The 16,420-nt window shown below is 42.8% G+C and overlaps 1 protein-coding gene across 5 annotated transcripts in view; it reads right to left on the bottom strand.

Annotated features, from left to right (window-relative positions):
- Positions 1-16,420, bottom strand: part of LOC132079306 (cytochrome c oxidase assembly factor 1 homolog) — a 52,375-nt gene that overhangs the window by 8,086 nt on the left and 27,869 nt on the right. For 4 of the 5 annotated variants that reach the window (XM_059481803.1, XM_059481829.1, XM_059481811.1 and 1 more), the window contains one exon: positions 15,856-16,056. The gene's annotated coding sequence lies outside the window, so the exon portion shown is untranslated. Of the gene's footprint in view, positions 1-6,337; positions 6,476-15,855; positions 16,057-16,420 lie in introns of those variants that run through there. The other variant, XM_059481837.1, reaches the window with a different exon arrangement.

Below are 16,420 nucleotides of genomic sequence, written 5' to 3'. Positions count from 1 at the left end.
TGCCACCACTTCGCTAATTGCCGAGAAGAAAATGACCTCCCTGGCGTGGCCGGGGGCCAGAGCCGTGGCACTGCGGCGGGGGCTCCCGGTGCCCGCGCGTTCGCTCGCACACTGCGGGCATTCAGGCTCCGGGCACCGCATTTCTCTCTCGAGTAAACTCCTCTCAAGTAAACACGCTCGCGGCAGGGATGCATTTGGCCTTGAGTGGCAAGAGACAGAGCCAAGCCAGCACCGTGCCAGCAAAGATAATGGAGCCAGGGTATGTGTATTCTGTTGTGTCAATTTTTTTCCCAAGCTGTGGATAAACAGGAAGTCTCTTCCAAGCTGTTTTTCTTCCTTCCTGTGACCCCCCTCCCCCCGCCCAAACTTGCCCTTTTAATGAGTCACAATTTTGACATTTGAATGCATGACCCAGCAGAATAAGAAACACTTCCATAGTTAGTGCAAGAGGGGCACTGAAGAACTGAGCTAATGCTCCTGACCACAGCAGGTTAGTAGGAGTCAAGCTGAGCTGTCACTGGGGGCGTAGCACTTTGTTTCAGGCTGTGGCAGGACAGGACTTGAACAAGCATCTGGCTTCTGCTCTCCATTCTCTTGGAGCCGGAATGGGAGGGAGGAATGGTCTTGACAGCAATTAAAAAAATTTAGCAAAAAGCTTTTCTTTTTCAATGGGCACACAGGAGCTGTATGGGACTTCTAATCCCAAAGGCTTCACACCCTGTGACTGTGGTCACAAGGTTTTGAGGTGAAGAGAGAGGCGAAAATGTTGATTCCGTGATGAGAAGGCTTGATTTATTATTTTATGATATATATATTACATTATGACTATACCAAAAAGAAATACAAAGAGAAGTTCTCAGAAGGTTAGCTAAGCTAAGAATAGATAAGAATTAATAACAAAGATCTGTGTCTCAGCAGAGAGCGAGAGCAGCTCTGCTGTGAGTGGTCAGTAAATCCAAACATCCACAGGAGACCAATCACGGATCCACCTGTTGCATTCCATAGCAGCAGATAACCATTGTTTACATTTGTTGCTGAAACTTCTCAGCTTCAGCAGGAAAAAATCCTAAGAAAGGATTTTAATGAAAAGATGTCTGCGACAACACCCCAATACTTGTCACACGACACTGCGGCTGAAGTGCTACGCTCCATGAGAGCTGATTAATAAACCAAGGCCCAAACCAAAATGTAACCAGAAATGTGACCTGGGCAAGACTGTTTGAGGCCTGTTGTGGAAACCACCTCTAGCATCCCTCAGGTATGTGTTAGTCAGGTATTGTTCAGCTGACAACCACAGTTCAGCAAGGGTGGAGAGACAAGAGTCAGAACTTCTTCCCGTGGTGGCCAGGTCAGGGTGACATGGGCAGCCTCCCTCTGCTCACCACTCTCCTGACATGTCCTCATGCTGACACTTGCATGCTCTAAACTGAGGGAAACTCAGACTCCCCAAGGAAGTGGTCACAGCCTGTCTGAGTTCAAGAAGAGTATGGACAATGCTCTTGGGCACCTGCTGTGACTTTTGGAGTGTTCTGTGCAGGGAGGAACTGGACTCCATGATCATTGTGGGTCCCTTTTAACTCAGCATATTCTATGACTCTACAAAACTGTGAATGCAACTCAGGTATAAGTTTCATCTCCTGCCCTGCTGGTATTAGCACTCAGTTGTAATGCATGCTATTCCTAAGCTGAATGCTTTCCTTATTAACTAGTTTCCTTGATTTTTAAGAACCCTTAGTATTCAAGTTTGCTATTTAAATAATCTCAGATTTGTGGCTAGCTAGTAGTGATAGCAACACAGAGAGGCATGTGGATGTAATGCCTATTTTATGCCCCAAAATGCCTAAGCTGTGCCATTAGTATTGTCAGCTATCATCTCTCTCACTCCTGATCTGTTTCACTGATGAGTTTTTTCTTCTAGTTTTCCCTGGGGAACTTGAATGGCATGAGAAGTTACAGCAAAGGAAATGTGCAAGTGTGGTTTTACAGAGAAACAGTGGTAGTCATTTCACAAGGACAGTGAGAACTTCCTGCTTGCCTGCTTGTGTTTGCAACTTTCTTTAAATCCCCACAAAATCTGATTAATAACAAGTTTCTTATAAGATTCATCTGGCCAGGAGGAGGCTCTGACACCAACACCACATAACAGGGACGGGGAAAAAAACCCCACGGTAAATCTGGAGGGAGGATCAGATATAACAGTTTGTGACCCGAGGCATTTGTTTTTGCCCCTTTCAAAGTTGTGGCCAGGCAAAATTTTCTTTCTGTGATTAAATTCAGGGTAATTGAATGCAAATGTCTGGGGTGGGGGGTGCTGCTGGCAGTGTGCTGAGTAAGGGTGGGAAGACAGGGAGCTCTTGCAGCAGCGAGGTTTTGACTGAGGCTCGGGGGACCTGCCTGGTAAACAGCGGAAATTAGAGGCTCTGCAAACTCGCTGTCAGTGGGTCTGAGGTTTGTTAGGTCTCACGGTCTGCTCGCACCACGACAAGGGAGATGCATGGAAAGTAAGAAAAGCTTATTGCTGATCAGCCACATGCTCACACACACTCTCATCGCCACCTCCGCTCCAGTGTGGAGACAGTGCCATCTGGCAAGGGAGCTTGGCAGCTGAGCAGTGGTGATCCCATTAAGCACTGCTGCCCCGTGCTGCACGCCTGGCTGCTCCTAAGGTGCTGCCCCTGCCCACAGCCCTCTTCTGTTGCTGCTCTTGCTGAGGCAGAGATGTGGAGACCTGAGGTGCACCCAAGCTGTGCACCAAGGTCTCCATTGCGCATTTTCAGTCACAGCTGGAAGGCCATGGGCTGGACCTGTCTAGCTCTTGATGCTCTGGTCCCATTTGTTTCTCAGCTGTTTTCCCAAGCCAGTCCAATGACAGCACACTGTGGGAAAAGGTTCAGAGCTACACATTTTAACAAGCCTCTCAAGACTGCAAACCCTCTCACCAATCCCACAATTCCTTGCCGGCCTCCAAAACCAAGGACAGAATTGACTTTGGAGCCCAGAGCATCCCCCACAGAGGGGCTGCTGCTTCCCTTCCCAGCCATCCTGGTCCCTTGTGGAATGGATGCTTGAATACTGCAGCCTTGAGCATCCTTTGGCACACAGCTGCCAATGACTTCTGAATGGTGACTGCTTGCAGAAGACCAAAATGTATTAAGGATCTGTTGTCTGCAAGGACTTGTCAGTTGGATTTCTGTCCTGTGCCCAACTGTGTCTGCTGCTCTGTTGACTGCTCTGCTGAAGTGCCATGGGAGTGGCTCACTAAGGAAGGGAAGCAGAGTCATGCCCAAGGTGTGCCTCCTGTCCTGAGCCCGAACATGACATCCAGCTTGCAAATGTAGAGACTCTCACAGGGAAGGACCAAACCCCCTTTACTTCATTTGCCACAAAGGGATCAACTCTAAGTATTTGGGAGAATTTTATAGATACAACATGCATCCTAAGAAGGAAGTCCATGCTGCTATCTGTGGTGATCTCCCCTGAGAACCTTTATATCTCTAAAAGAGTATGCAAGTCAATTGGTGGAAAAACAGACTTTTCAACAGCCAGTAATGAAAAAAGCACGATTTCCAAGCTATTATGCAAAGACACTTTTCCTCCATGTTATTTGCAGAGGTAAGAGAGATTAAGTGGAGATTAGCATGCACAAAACCACTGAACCCACAGTTACCAAGAAGAGACCTTAAATCGTTGTAAGTAGTGTTCTCAAAACACAACTGTTAAAGAGCAAAATACCCTAATAATAGTGATGTTCACTTTGTGCCTTAAAAATAGCAGGATTTGGAGGACAAGGCTTGACTTTGAAGCTAAGTGGGACACAGGCTGTTAACAAGATTTAAGAAACTTCCAGGGTCACGTGTGAAATGGTGGGTTACTGCAACAGTGAAGGCTGTTTTAAATTAGACTTTGTTTTCTCCACAGAGGATCTTCTAAAAATAGGCTGGCTTAAGACAGTCTCCCTTATTTTGGCAACTTTGAGTTTTCTGTTTGGTCTCTGAAATTTGTGTGGCAGAGGTTGCTGTTGGGCATCTCCACCTAAGGCAGGTATTGGAGAAGAAGGGTATTTTCACCAACCATAAACATTGACTTTATTTTCCCTGGAACTGAGCATGGGAGCTGGGGCTGTAGGTTCTCTGGAGAAGGCATTTCCTCCTCCTTCTCCTTGTCCTTGTCTTCCTTCTGGTGCTATGAAACTCCACCAGCATCTCTAGCCTCTGGGTGCTACTACAGACCAAACAGCAAACAATAATACTGCTCTGAAACAAGAGAGAAGCAACTTGATCAGTGCAAACTCGGTGTGATCACTGCTGCCTGTCTCAGTCTGGGCTGCTGCCTACCCACCTGGCCAGGACAATATAGGCCAGGCCACCAACACAAGCAACTGGGGGCCTTTAAACCACCTTGAACAACTGCAGTCCTGAGGTGTTGGACTGACACACTAAATAGGTGCAACAAAAGACTACTATTCAATTAAATTAAAATTTATCAAGAGACCTGAACACAGACCTGAGCATCTAACTTTAAGGCTGGAGATGCTGCTGACCCTTCTGCAGTGGAACTCTCCCTGGGCTGGTGGGTTTTCAATTGGCCTTGGGTACAGCTTTTCAGCAAACCACCCAGGAAGTCACAGAGATGAGGGGAATGTCAGGCAAACCACACACGAGCACACACTTGTATTTCACATTCTTGCTTTCTTGCCCATCCATTGATCTTCTAAGATCCATAAGGCAGGCATCTGGGTGTAAGCCAATTTCTATACTAATAAGATGCTAGGACACCATTTTAGACACATCTTTTTGACACTCACTGTCTACAATATCCCTTCATCATAAGTACTCTCACCCAAAACAGGACAGTACAGCAGAAATGTTCTGACAGGATCTCAGCATATTATTTTCCCTTTTTTTTCTGGAAATAGCCTCAACATATTATTTTCCTCATGTATGAGAGGTAACAGCACAAATTTTTAACCCTGCCAGCATGTTCAGAAGCATCAAAGACTTTGCTTGTATAGAGTGCCTTCAACAAGACCACAGAAACTTGCAGTAAAGTTTGCTTAATTCACAGTCAAATCAAAAGTAGAATTAATATTTTTCTTTTCTTTTTCCACCTTGGTTGTTCTTCAGATGCACTGAAAACACATATTCTGGCCTTTAAGCAGGTACAACATCTTTTTAGACACCTTTGAAATAGTTTCTTCCAGGATCTCCTTGTGAATCAGTTCCTAGATTTGTGTAGCTGGCCCTGGTGAGAATGCTTTAAGCGGCCCACTCTACATATGAGAAAGACTACTGGCATGAAAGCCGAGAAAGAAGGTTAAGTTTATTTTCTGCCTTTGCTACTAAGTAATTAACAAGTCAAGGGAAAGTAGTCAATAAAACGATTAAGGACTTTAAACAGTCACCTCACTCTTGTATCACTTCTCCTGCAGCAGATGCTACAAAGCAATTGGCCTTCTCAGTCAGCACAAAACCTGCATGATGCCTTCAGATATCCTAGTTTCATTTCATTTTTCTCCTCTCTTGGGCACTCTTATTTTCATGTTTCTATTCTATTTACAGAAGAGAATTTCTGTTCTGCTGTCACAGACAACTTCCCTTTGTGCTCTTAAGCTGCACTGTCTCATCCGGTGGGCTCACCTGCACTGCATTTCTCTTCCTCCTGCCCACCCACCCTCACTCCTCTGTGTGCCCTCTTCCCTGAAGAATATTGCACCACCACCCTGGTGCTGAGCACACAGAAGCAGTGGGGCCACCATTCCTGTTGTCCAAGGAGTCCTATTGTCTCCTGCTGTCCATCAGTTTATCCCTCTGTGAATAGAGCCTGTCCTCCTAACTGTGGGTATCAAAGGCAGGTGCCAAAATCCTCCATTGGTTTTCTCTAAGTTGGAAAGATGCTACAGCCTAGTTTGTTGAGTCTTTTTGAAGGCCAGGCCCGTGTGCCAGCAGTTCAACAGCCAGCTCCAGATCACTCCCCAACACAACTAGAGCTGCCCCTACTCTGTGCTGAAATACAAGGGATATATCGCAGAAAAAAGGCACAACCAGGGTGTATTATTAGAGAACCAGGATAATTATACCTACAGTGTGACCCATTTTTGCTGCTATTGGAGGATAGCATTATAGGTTAATGCCTAATAATCTGTCATTAACATCCCTAATTGTATATTTCTGTAATTGGACACCATGGAGGGGGGAAGAAGGTGTCAATGTTCATTTTTTTGCATTTTAGAGGTGAATTGCGAAGAATTTAAGAGTAAGAATTCAAAAGCAGGGTAAATGAAAAAGTTGCATCCAAGGTGCAAGAAGAAAAGATCAGTGGTGATCAGTGAGTGATTTACCTGAGAAAGCCGTGGGACAGCTTCTTGGCTTCCTTGCTGCTGGGAGTGAGGTCATGAGTGCTGCAATCCAAGTTCAAAAGAATTGTTTTATGCTGTCCCTGTGCCTCTGCACAGCCTGCAATGCAGGCCAGCTTCCAAATGGGCACGTTAAAACAAAAGAATCGTATAAAGAAACAGCAAATAGAGTCCTTTGACTGTCTCGCGCTGTCAGGATGAGAGGGAATAACACTCTGTGTTTAGCAGAAAGGAACTGTCAAGCCAGTGAGGTTTTCAGTTTGATGTTTCCCATATATAATTGCCTTGAATAAGTTCACTGAACCTGCAAGGTAAGGGAGCAGGGAAGAGTACAAAATCATTTCTCATGGAAAGAGTTTACAATTCTTTCCATGCAGTGGTAATTACTTATCTTTCTTAGTAATTTCTGGGCATTTATCTATATCCAATACACTCATTATGGGGAAGACATTGACAAAATCTCATATCCAATCTAGCTTTAAGTCAACTTACTAAATCCTGAGATGTTTGAAAGAATCAAAAAACCACCAGGAATCTGTGATCACTTTCTTGGCTAACAGGTTACATTTTACCTCATAAAAGGAAAAGAAAATGGTCTCAGAACTTCACACAAGTACTGCAGATGTCATTGGGCTAGGAATTCTATGTGACCATATTAAAAACCTGGAATTTTACCATTTCCAATCGTGATAAGGCCTATGCTTGTGGTAATCTTTCTGACTTCGATAATATCATCCACATGCCCACACTAAACAAGCATGCAGTAGACAGTGACCTAAAGGTACTGAATGCCAGGAGAGGCAGTCACAGGGGAAAAATGTTTAAAGCAGAAACACAGTGTACATCATATGATGCTTGCTCCCTTGTTTGCCTCTGGAAATGAGGAGGTAAAAGATGTGGTGTGGTCTGCTCTGCTGTGGTCAGTAAGAGCCTGATTTACAAAGCTTTTAAAAATATCAGTGGAGGTGGGAAGGTCTGCAGTCCTGTGCCCAAACACCTTGCTGACCTAATGCTTTTTACTATATAGTATTACAGCAGTACATACTTTTGGCACTTAAAAACACTCTGCTCCTATTCTTACTTCCTACTGAAGATCAAAATTTTAAAAAATGCTACCCTAATTCCTCTCAGATGGGGTAAGCTTATTTCAAGTGCCCTTTTTATACCCTCACAGCACAGCCCTCTTTTAGAAAAAGACTCTACCCTTCTGAAAGTCAAGTCCCTTTCAAATGTGTCAGATCAACACTTACAGCCCAAGGCTTTAAAGAAAATGAATTACTTTCGAACATCTTGGACACCTGGATCAGCTCCAGAAGTTGGTCCTTGCCCATATGAGGAGAACTGGTTCAGTATCAGCTAAATCTGTTAACACAAATTAGGATCTGGGGAAAAGCTAACCTCAAAGACTCGTGACTTTTTAATAGGCATTGGGGACCAAAAGCAGCACAAGACCAACTGGGATTCTGACCTAGAAACATTCTATTATCAGAAAGACAAAAAAGGGAAAAATAATTATGATGGGAACCATTAAAAATAAAAGAAAGAAAAGAAGTTCTCATAGTACTTGAGGGTTTCCGTTCAGACAGATCCAGCTTGTTAACTTTTGCAAAGAGCTGTGCAAGATGAAGAGTGCAAAAGGGCAAAGGAAGTGATGGAACCTGCCACACTGCACATGCAGCATCTGGAGTCAGACCTTTAACTTCATCTGGGGAGTAGCTACTGATTTATTCATCCACCCTTAGAAAAAGGAAAACTTGTACTGGATGCTCACAAGATAGTTGGACATGAATCAAATTCCTTTCCAAATATGAGTCAGGACAAGAGGAATTTCAGAGAACAGCTGACTGCAATCTGTATTTTTGTCTTCAGAATATGTGTGGGAAAATTTTTAAGGAATAAATATTTCTCTGTTTAATACTTTGAATGTGAATCACTGAATCTTCAGTTCTTCAATAGCTCCTGTTATGGAAGGCAGGGATTTTTTTTTTTTCATTTTGCAGAGCTGTGGGAGAAAAACACACTGAACATCTTCACAAGAAAACAGTACCAGGTCAGGCACAAGACAGTACCAGGTCAGGCACTTGACTTCCAGAGACCTGGGCTGTTCCCTGTTCCCTGCCCATTTCTTCTCTAAGGCTAAAACATGCCAGACCAGACAGATTTGGCAGAACTGCAGGGCTGTTTCCTACAGCAAATCTACCTTTAGAGATATGGGGACAAGCTTTCCTTTATGGAGATACAGCACAGGGCTTTGTCCAGCAAGGAGGTGTGATTGTCCAAGAGCTGGACAAAAACACAGAGCACACCTTTATGTACTGTTGATGGGTGAGATTTCTCAAAATGTTGTGTGCTTTATGTATGCTCAATAGATGATACCTTTACAGGACCATTGCCGTCAACAAGATCTTTGAAAAGTCAGCATCTGCTTTATAGCATTTTCAAGACATATCCTCACTAGTAGTTTTCAAACAGGGCTGCAAGCAACATACACTATTTCCTCAGGAAAGGTTAATCTTCAAATACCTGTTGTGGGGTTTGTTGATTCAACACTAGATTACCAAGGGCTCAATACAATGAAATTTGACACTTGTGGCATATATGAGACACATAGGTGGGCTGTGATCCATTTCTGTTTGTTTATGTTTTATTTTCCCATCACATGCTACTCAGCTCTGTGGTGGTGGGAATAGCAATAATGATGGATACCACTTTTGTACAACATTACTCCTAGGGACCTCTGCTTACACAGAAAAATCCCCTGCTTAATGTTACCTCCAACCTATCCATGACTTTTGCAGTTTGTATGATACCAGCACAAACAAAGCAGAAGAGAGAGCTCCCAGGTTTCACAAGCAGCTCAGGAACTGACTCACTGTATCACTGTGGCTAAAACTATAAAGTTTAGGTGTCTCAATTCACACATGCAGAAATAAGTGACTAAACACTTCCTGGTACCTACTTTGCTGGAAGATACCAATATTTAATGGCTGCAAAGTGCTCTGACAGCCTAAGATGTAATTTTACTTAGACATGCAGTTGCCCGTGTGCACTACACACGTTAAGAGCACGACAGTGTGTTCCACACAAAAAAATTAAAATACTTTGCAGTCTGGCACAGGGCATGTTGTAGGACCAGCAGAATAATTATAGCAGCTGCAGTTGGCACTTATTAGAAAATTAAAGAAGCTGTTAACAGGTCATTATTAATCTGTGACTACCTGCCTTAATAGTATTCAGTCAACAGGCATGAAGGTGAGGGGGTGGAGGAAGCAGTCACACCTTCCTCTAAGCCACTGTAGAAGTCCAATACCCTCATTTATCATCACTTTGTAATCTGCTTGTTTACTTCCCTCCTGGTGTCTCTTCCCACTGGCTCTTCTCCCACGGCTGACTCTCACACCAAAGGACTGCAAGGCTCTTGGCCAGGGAAGCCACCTGCAACAGCCAGTCCCAGGGGAAAGGCAGCCCTCTGCAGTGGCTCAGCCTGGTAGCTGTCTCCCTGCCTGTAAACACCTCTCCTGAGTGTACTGTGCTACTTATAAAGACTATTTTGTATGTAAGGTATCCCTGTCCATCTACAGCACACTAGGATTTGTTCTCTTGTGTCTTGGTTCTTGCCTCCCTTGTGTAGGCAGATGGCTGGAACAGGAGGGAAAAGCAACTCATTCCCTGCTTTTTCAGACAAATACACACTCTCCAGAGCAGACAGATGCCCTAAAGTCAGATTCAGGGCATCAGTTCCTCTTTTGGGTTCAGCTGTAGAGTATAAAACATTTGCTGGCTCTGGTCTAATGCTTTTTGACATTGTCAGGCCCCCTTCAGTGAACCACTGCCTTGTAACCAACTTGACAGGAAGTATTGTTCTACATTTATTAATACTGTACATGTTATCTTCAAACTGACAGGTTCCAAGGCCAGGCATCAGCTGTGCTCAGCTCTGAATTAGAAAAAAAAATTCAGACCATAGCACAGACCTCCTGCTGCTAATAAGTAAATAAATAAATAAAAACATGCCTTCACCATGCTACTGCCACATGGTTTTATCCTTTCAATCCCAATTTTGCAGTAAATTTTTTTTTTTACTTGAAGTCTTAAAATATGAAGTACCTGCTTCCCTGCACCCTCCTCTTCTTGGCTTCTTTAGGAAAAGACTTTTGAGTCTTCTTTTAATTTATTCCTTCCTCTCTCATTTGGATGCAAACCTATATTGCAGAAACTTGAATCTACACAAAAGTTAATTAACTTCAGGAACTGTTTCTCCTTTCTTTTCCTTTCTGGTTTTTTTTTGGGTTTGTTGTTTTGTTGGGTTTTTTTCAACTAAAGCCACTATAATTTTCTATTATTTTTAAAATGTTCAGCTTAATGGGTTATGTTTACTTAGTCAATAAGCTGATGATGCCCACGACAGGACCAGAAGTGTTTGGTTAGCAGCAGGGAGGAAAAAAAAAATCAATAACTCCAAGCATTTGGCAGCTTTGTGGGCAGGAAATAATTTGTATTCTCTGGTTTAAATCAACGACCTTCTTTTCTTTGCTGTTCCAACAGGAAATTATAAACTCTGTGAACACTATTTGCATAGTGTCTTCTGCCATACACTTGTATATGCCTGGGAAAAACAGTATGTTAACCCTGGCAGTGCTCCTCTGAGCTCCCTGTTAAAGAAACCCAGGTACTTTAGTACAGAGCTTTTCAGCAGGCACTTGTATTCATTAGAAGCAGAAACAGTCTAGAGAAAGATGTAAAAACAGCTCCTCCTCCACTTCCAACAGCACCACTCTCTTTGATAACAGCGTTGTCTACTGTTAGTGGTATGAAAAAATGCCTTCCTTGTAACTTGGCAAGATGCTGTATTTTCAGACAGAAACTTGCTATTTCTACATTAAAGCTGCATTTGCACCTCTGTATCTTGCTTGTCGGGGTTACCTTAATGTGCCAGCTATGATTTGAAAGTGCTGCATTTTTGCTTGAATTCAGCATTACAAAGTTCATGGTTTTGAAAGTTTCAGCCACTCTAGTGCTGTCCTTTTGCAATGTTCATTAAAGAAGAAAAAGAAATAGCTCCCTTGTCTTGCCATGCTCATGGGAAGCTGTACCAGGAAGGTGATGATCCAAGGAAAGGATCCAGTGTTTAACCTGGCATTGTCCTACACTGCATTAAGTCCAGTTCAGATATTTTTTAACATGTAGGAGAGCTGGCATTCAAGAGGACAAGCTAGTCACAGGAGAGGGAGGAGGTGTGTGACCCTTTTTACTGTGTGAACAGTGAGAACACAGTGAAGCCTCAAAGTCTGGAGTTCTTGCCTAGGGCCAGAGCTAAGTGTTGCAGCACCAGCAACTGGCACTATGTAGCTCCTGGACTCAAGCACCCCTTGATGTGCTTAGCTTCATCCTGTGCAGGAGAATGATATGGCAAATCAGTCTGGAAAATGTGATTATAGTCCCAGAAACTACCAAGGTCTCAGTTGTCTGCACTGAAATCAAATGCCATAAAATTCAGGCATCCAGGTTTCTCTGCTTTGCTTTTGTACATGACAAGTCCTTTCACAGCAGCTCTCAGCATTCCTCCTGTGCTCCCAAAGCCCCTGGCACAAAGCTGTAGTCATCAGGTGACACTTGCTATATACTTATTAGTTACATCACAGTTCCCTCTCTGAAACAAAAAGGATGGGAATTTTTCTCAGGGTGAAATGGAAGTAAGATGCAATTCTTGCTCTCCTGCTTTGTTTCTATGAATTTGCCAGATGTAAAGTTGCCTATCCTGACCCTACAAGCATTTCACTCCTTCCCACTGCAAACTCTATGTAGTTATTGGGGTCTCTTCCAGATCTCCTGGCTGCTGGAGCACCCTTTACATTTCTGAAATTTGCTGCTCCTAATTGAAGGGAGGCAACCAAGAAAATGAGCTTCCATAGCAGCACCATGTGTCCCAGCAGGGCTGAGGTCAGAAGGGATCTCTGGAGGTCACTTTGTCCAGTATCCCTGCTCAAACGTGGTTGCCTACAGGTGGTTGTCTAGAATGATTTCCAGACAGCTTTTGAGTATCTCCAAGGATGGAGACTCCCCAGCCTCTCTGGGCAACCTGTGCCAGCTCCTTGTCAACCTCCTAGTGAAAAACCATTCCCTGATGTTCAGACTGCATCTCCTGTGCTTCAGCTTGTGCCCATCACCTCTGGTCCCATCCTTGGGCATTGCTGGACAGAACCTGGCTCCATCTTTTTCACGTATTAACATACACTGATGGGATCCTGCTTGCACTCCTCTATGCTGAATAATTCCAGAAAGCAGAGGGATAAATCACGGGATAAACTGGGTAGGTATTGCTCAATTTACTTTCCTCTATTAAGATGGTCATAAGCAAATGTTCCTTTCTCTTCCTGTTGTTTTCCCACTTTCCTTTTTTAACTCATGCATACATCTTCTAAATGTCATGCTATCACCTTTTTCCATTGAATACCACGTACCTGAAATCTTTTTATATCACAACAAGAAATGTTTAATCTGGAAAGGCAGGCAAATAGAATAGCTCATGTGAGAAATATGAACTGGTTTGGTTAGTTTTAGGCTTTGGACTGATTTATGCTTCCATGTGAATAAAACATAATCAGAAACTGTGGAGTGACACTATTGTATATACAAAGAGGAGAACTGCTCCTGTTACTCATGGGAACATATGGGCCATAATCTAATTTTTAGAGGTTGTGAAAGGTGTGCTAAGTGACTAATTCATTTCACTAATATCTGACAAGCCACTTTCATAATGGGAAAAATTACCTTCCTAGATAATTTGGTTTTTAACAACTTATCATAGTTGTTATTCTCCTAAGGGTGCGTATTTTCCACTATGCAAAAAACTGGCATGGAATAAAAATGTTGATAGACTGAAAACCTGCATTTAGCTTTAAAACAGAAGTTTGTGGGTTTTTGGTTTTTAATATGTGGAAACTATGGTTTTTGATATTTTTGCTCAGAAGATAATCATGTGCTTCATGTGGTTTCTGTTTACAAAAAGGAAAATGTATTTTCTGGGGAAAATAAACTAGATTACACCACAGGAAAAAGAGGTTTGATGTTTCAATATTCAAGAGTGCTCAGATGGAAATTCAGCTCCATAACCCTTTACTGAATTAAGGACATGGATTTTTCAGTTCTCTGTCTTCTTAAATATACTGTTATGTTCATACTGAATTGAATGGGATTTGCTGTAGAAGTAAAAAGCAAGATTTTCTCTCTTTTGAGTTTAAAACCAGATAATGACTTTGCTGACTTTAGTAGAATAATTCTTTATTTATACCACTATAAGCAGGGGCAAAGTCTGATTAGGAATGTATCTCAAAGTGACAGTGTTCAGATGCATATTTAATCTTTGTTAAATGAAGCATTTGCAATAAAAGGCACTATTCACTGCTCTTACTGTTCTCCTGGTAAATGCATTGTGAAACTGTTTGTGGTAACTGTCTCTAATATTTTTAATTTAGTAATGAGGACCCACAGCATCCAAAATGTTACTCTCCTCATGTGATGCCTCTTCAGTGTAAACCCAACCCCATCTCCAAAATGGCAGAATTGGCTGACAGACCTACAGTTTGCCAGTTTGGCTCCTCTGCCTGAATGTGGCACAGATGAGGGACAATACTTCCTTTGCTGACCTGGATATCTGGATCCATTAGACACACCCTCAAGTGTCTTACTTGTTCTTTTCCATTTATGTTGGCCATTCCTTTCTAACAGGCCATTCTCCTCCACCCAAGACAGGCAGCTAGGGGAGCAAATTGTTGAAAATGCTTGGAAGCTCCTATAAGCATGGGATTTTCCCCTGGGCATGTTTGTCTGAGCTGCTTTATGATGCAGAGGTCTTACTGGAAGAAAGAACTGGCCCTACAAGGTCTGGATACTTTGCTGAGAGATGAATACTGGTTAGCATACATAATTTCCAGTACTGCTGGGGAAAGTAAGAAGAAATCAGGCAGTCATTTTGAGCTTATGTAACAAGCTGCACTCCTCTGACTGTGTTTTTTTCCCAGAATCTGCTTGTTAACTATGATGCAGTATGTGCCATTTGTGTTTTAGGGGACTAAGAGTCTAAACCAGTTTATTGGTGAAAGCAACAACTTTCTCATTAAATGTTAATGGCAATGTTTTGATTAGTCCCAGGGTTCTGGGAGGGAGTTAAGTCCTTCCTTCAATAACCAGCAGTAACAGATGCAGCAAGCGTTAATAAACTCACAGGAAGCAAACTAGGCAGGCATACATTCCATCACCCAGAAAATGGATCTCATGTAGCTTTTTGAAGGATTGCTCACACTTTACACAAAAAAAGGGTTTGATTTTTAGTATGGAGATTTGGGCTGTTTGCAGCACCCACAGCTGCAGTCCCATGATGTTGTTTCCCATTTCTCTCAGACCTGGTGTTTAATGTGCTCCCTTCCATACAATTTAAAGCTTAAAATGTCATCTGGTTGAAGAGTGGAGAGGTGAAGAAATTCAAACAGAAGCAGCAACTGTTCTCACACTTTTATCAACTGTGCTCAAATGTCAAAAGAATAAACATAAGAAATCATGAAAGATTTAAATAGCTTCATATCTGACATGAGCTTGTAATGCTCCAAATGGAATTTTATAGGGAAACAAGAGTAGTATATGGGTTTTGTGGGAATGGAAAAGAGCTTCACATGAAAGTGTGGCATGAGAGTTTTATCAAATGTTGGCCTAAAGGCTAACTGGACCCTGGATTTCATCTCTGTGCCAAATGAGAGCAGCCAGCTCTCTGCTCCTCCTACCCCATCACTGCTGCCATCAAGTCTTAGCTGGGAGAAACTTTCTGTTAAATTGAGGGCAACAACCCAAATTGAGGCTTTTCAATGGTTTATCCTTAGTGATACAGTGACCTTAGGAGATACTTTAGGGATACTGTATCCCAGCTGAAGGTATGGGTTTGGGGTTTTTTTAAAGGTTACTTTTGAAAGGTCTCTCTTTAGCTATATAGTAACCTTTCTGCAGACTGTGTCTTTAGGAATAGAGATTGTTACTTTGATCAGTAACAAGTATGATCCTTGGATTTTTTTACCTCAGTTTAAAAAAAAGGTAGACTGAATAAAACCACTTATTCTCTTAAGTAACCGGTCAGCTTAGACGTTTGTTGCACTTTGCATTTTAGGAAATAAACTGGAGCTGCACAAAGAAATCTAGAACCTTTGTCATGGCCAAGAAGCATGTCTGCTTTTTGCAGTGGGCAGGGCTTTTCCAGTGGATCTACTGCAGCTTGCCAGCCTCAGCACTGCTGTAACTCAGGAAGCTCTTGACATGCAGCCCAACTTCAGCACAGCACAAGAAGACATCATTTTACTGCAGTTTTAGCACAACAGGGAGAGATCTGGCAATATCAGTGACCTCTGCACATCGTTGTGCTCTAGTGATTTTTTCCCCTGGCTTAATTTCAAACAGTTGTATGATAGGCTGATAACCATATTTTAAACTCAGTCATGCTTGATGCAGTCTTGACTTACCTTATTTTGGTTGAAGGTCAGTATCTACGGCTTGATTTTCAGGCAGCTGAGGAAGCAGGGAGTGCTACTTGTCCTGCAAAGCACTCAGTGTTAACAACAGGCCTTTTGGTGCCACTCCTCTAAATCTGTGGTTCGAGATTGCTATCACTCAGCCTCAAACTGGCCAGAAAGCCCTCCTGACAGCTCTTATCCAGACTCCACCTAAAACAAAAGAGAAAATGCAGGAGTGGGTATGTATCAGAGACAGGGGAAGAATATTCAAACATTCCTAAGGATTCAACATGGTCACTCAACCTCCCACTCCAAGACATCTAGCACTGTCAGTCCTACTGCCTTAATTTTCCTTATAACCAGTTTATAGTAAAGAGAGAAGCTGGTACATGATATTTTGACATGACAGCAGTGCTATAAAAAACATCAAGGATCTCCCGCAGCCTTCTCCAAGCATTCATAAAAACCTTATGAAAATAACCACACACTCCTTTGCATGAAACCATGCCTGCTGGCTGCCTGAATGGTGCTAACAGTATTTGTAAAAGGCAGGTAACAGACTGTGTATGTCAGC

Source organism: Ammospiza nelsoni, chromosome 1 (assembly GCF_027579445.1).
Source record: "Ammospiza nelsoni isolate bAmmNel1 chromosome 1, bAmmNel1.pri, whole genome shotgun sequence".
In the NCBI taxonomy this organism is placed as follows: domain Eukaryota; kingdom Metazoa; phylum Chordata; class Aves; order Passeriformes; family Passerellidae; genus Ammospiza; species Ammospiza nelsoni.
This window is presented reverse-complemented; position numbering and strand designations above follow the sequence as displayed.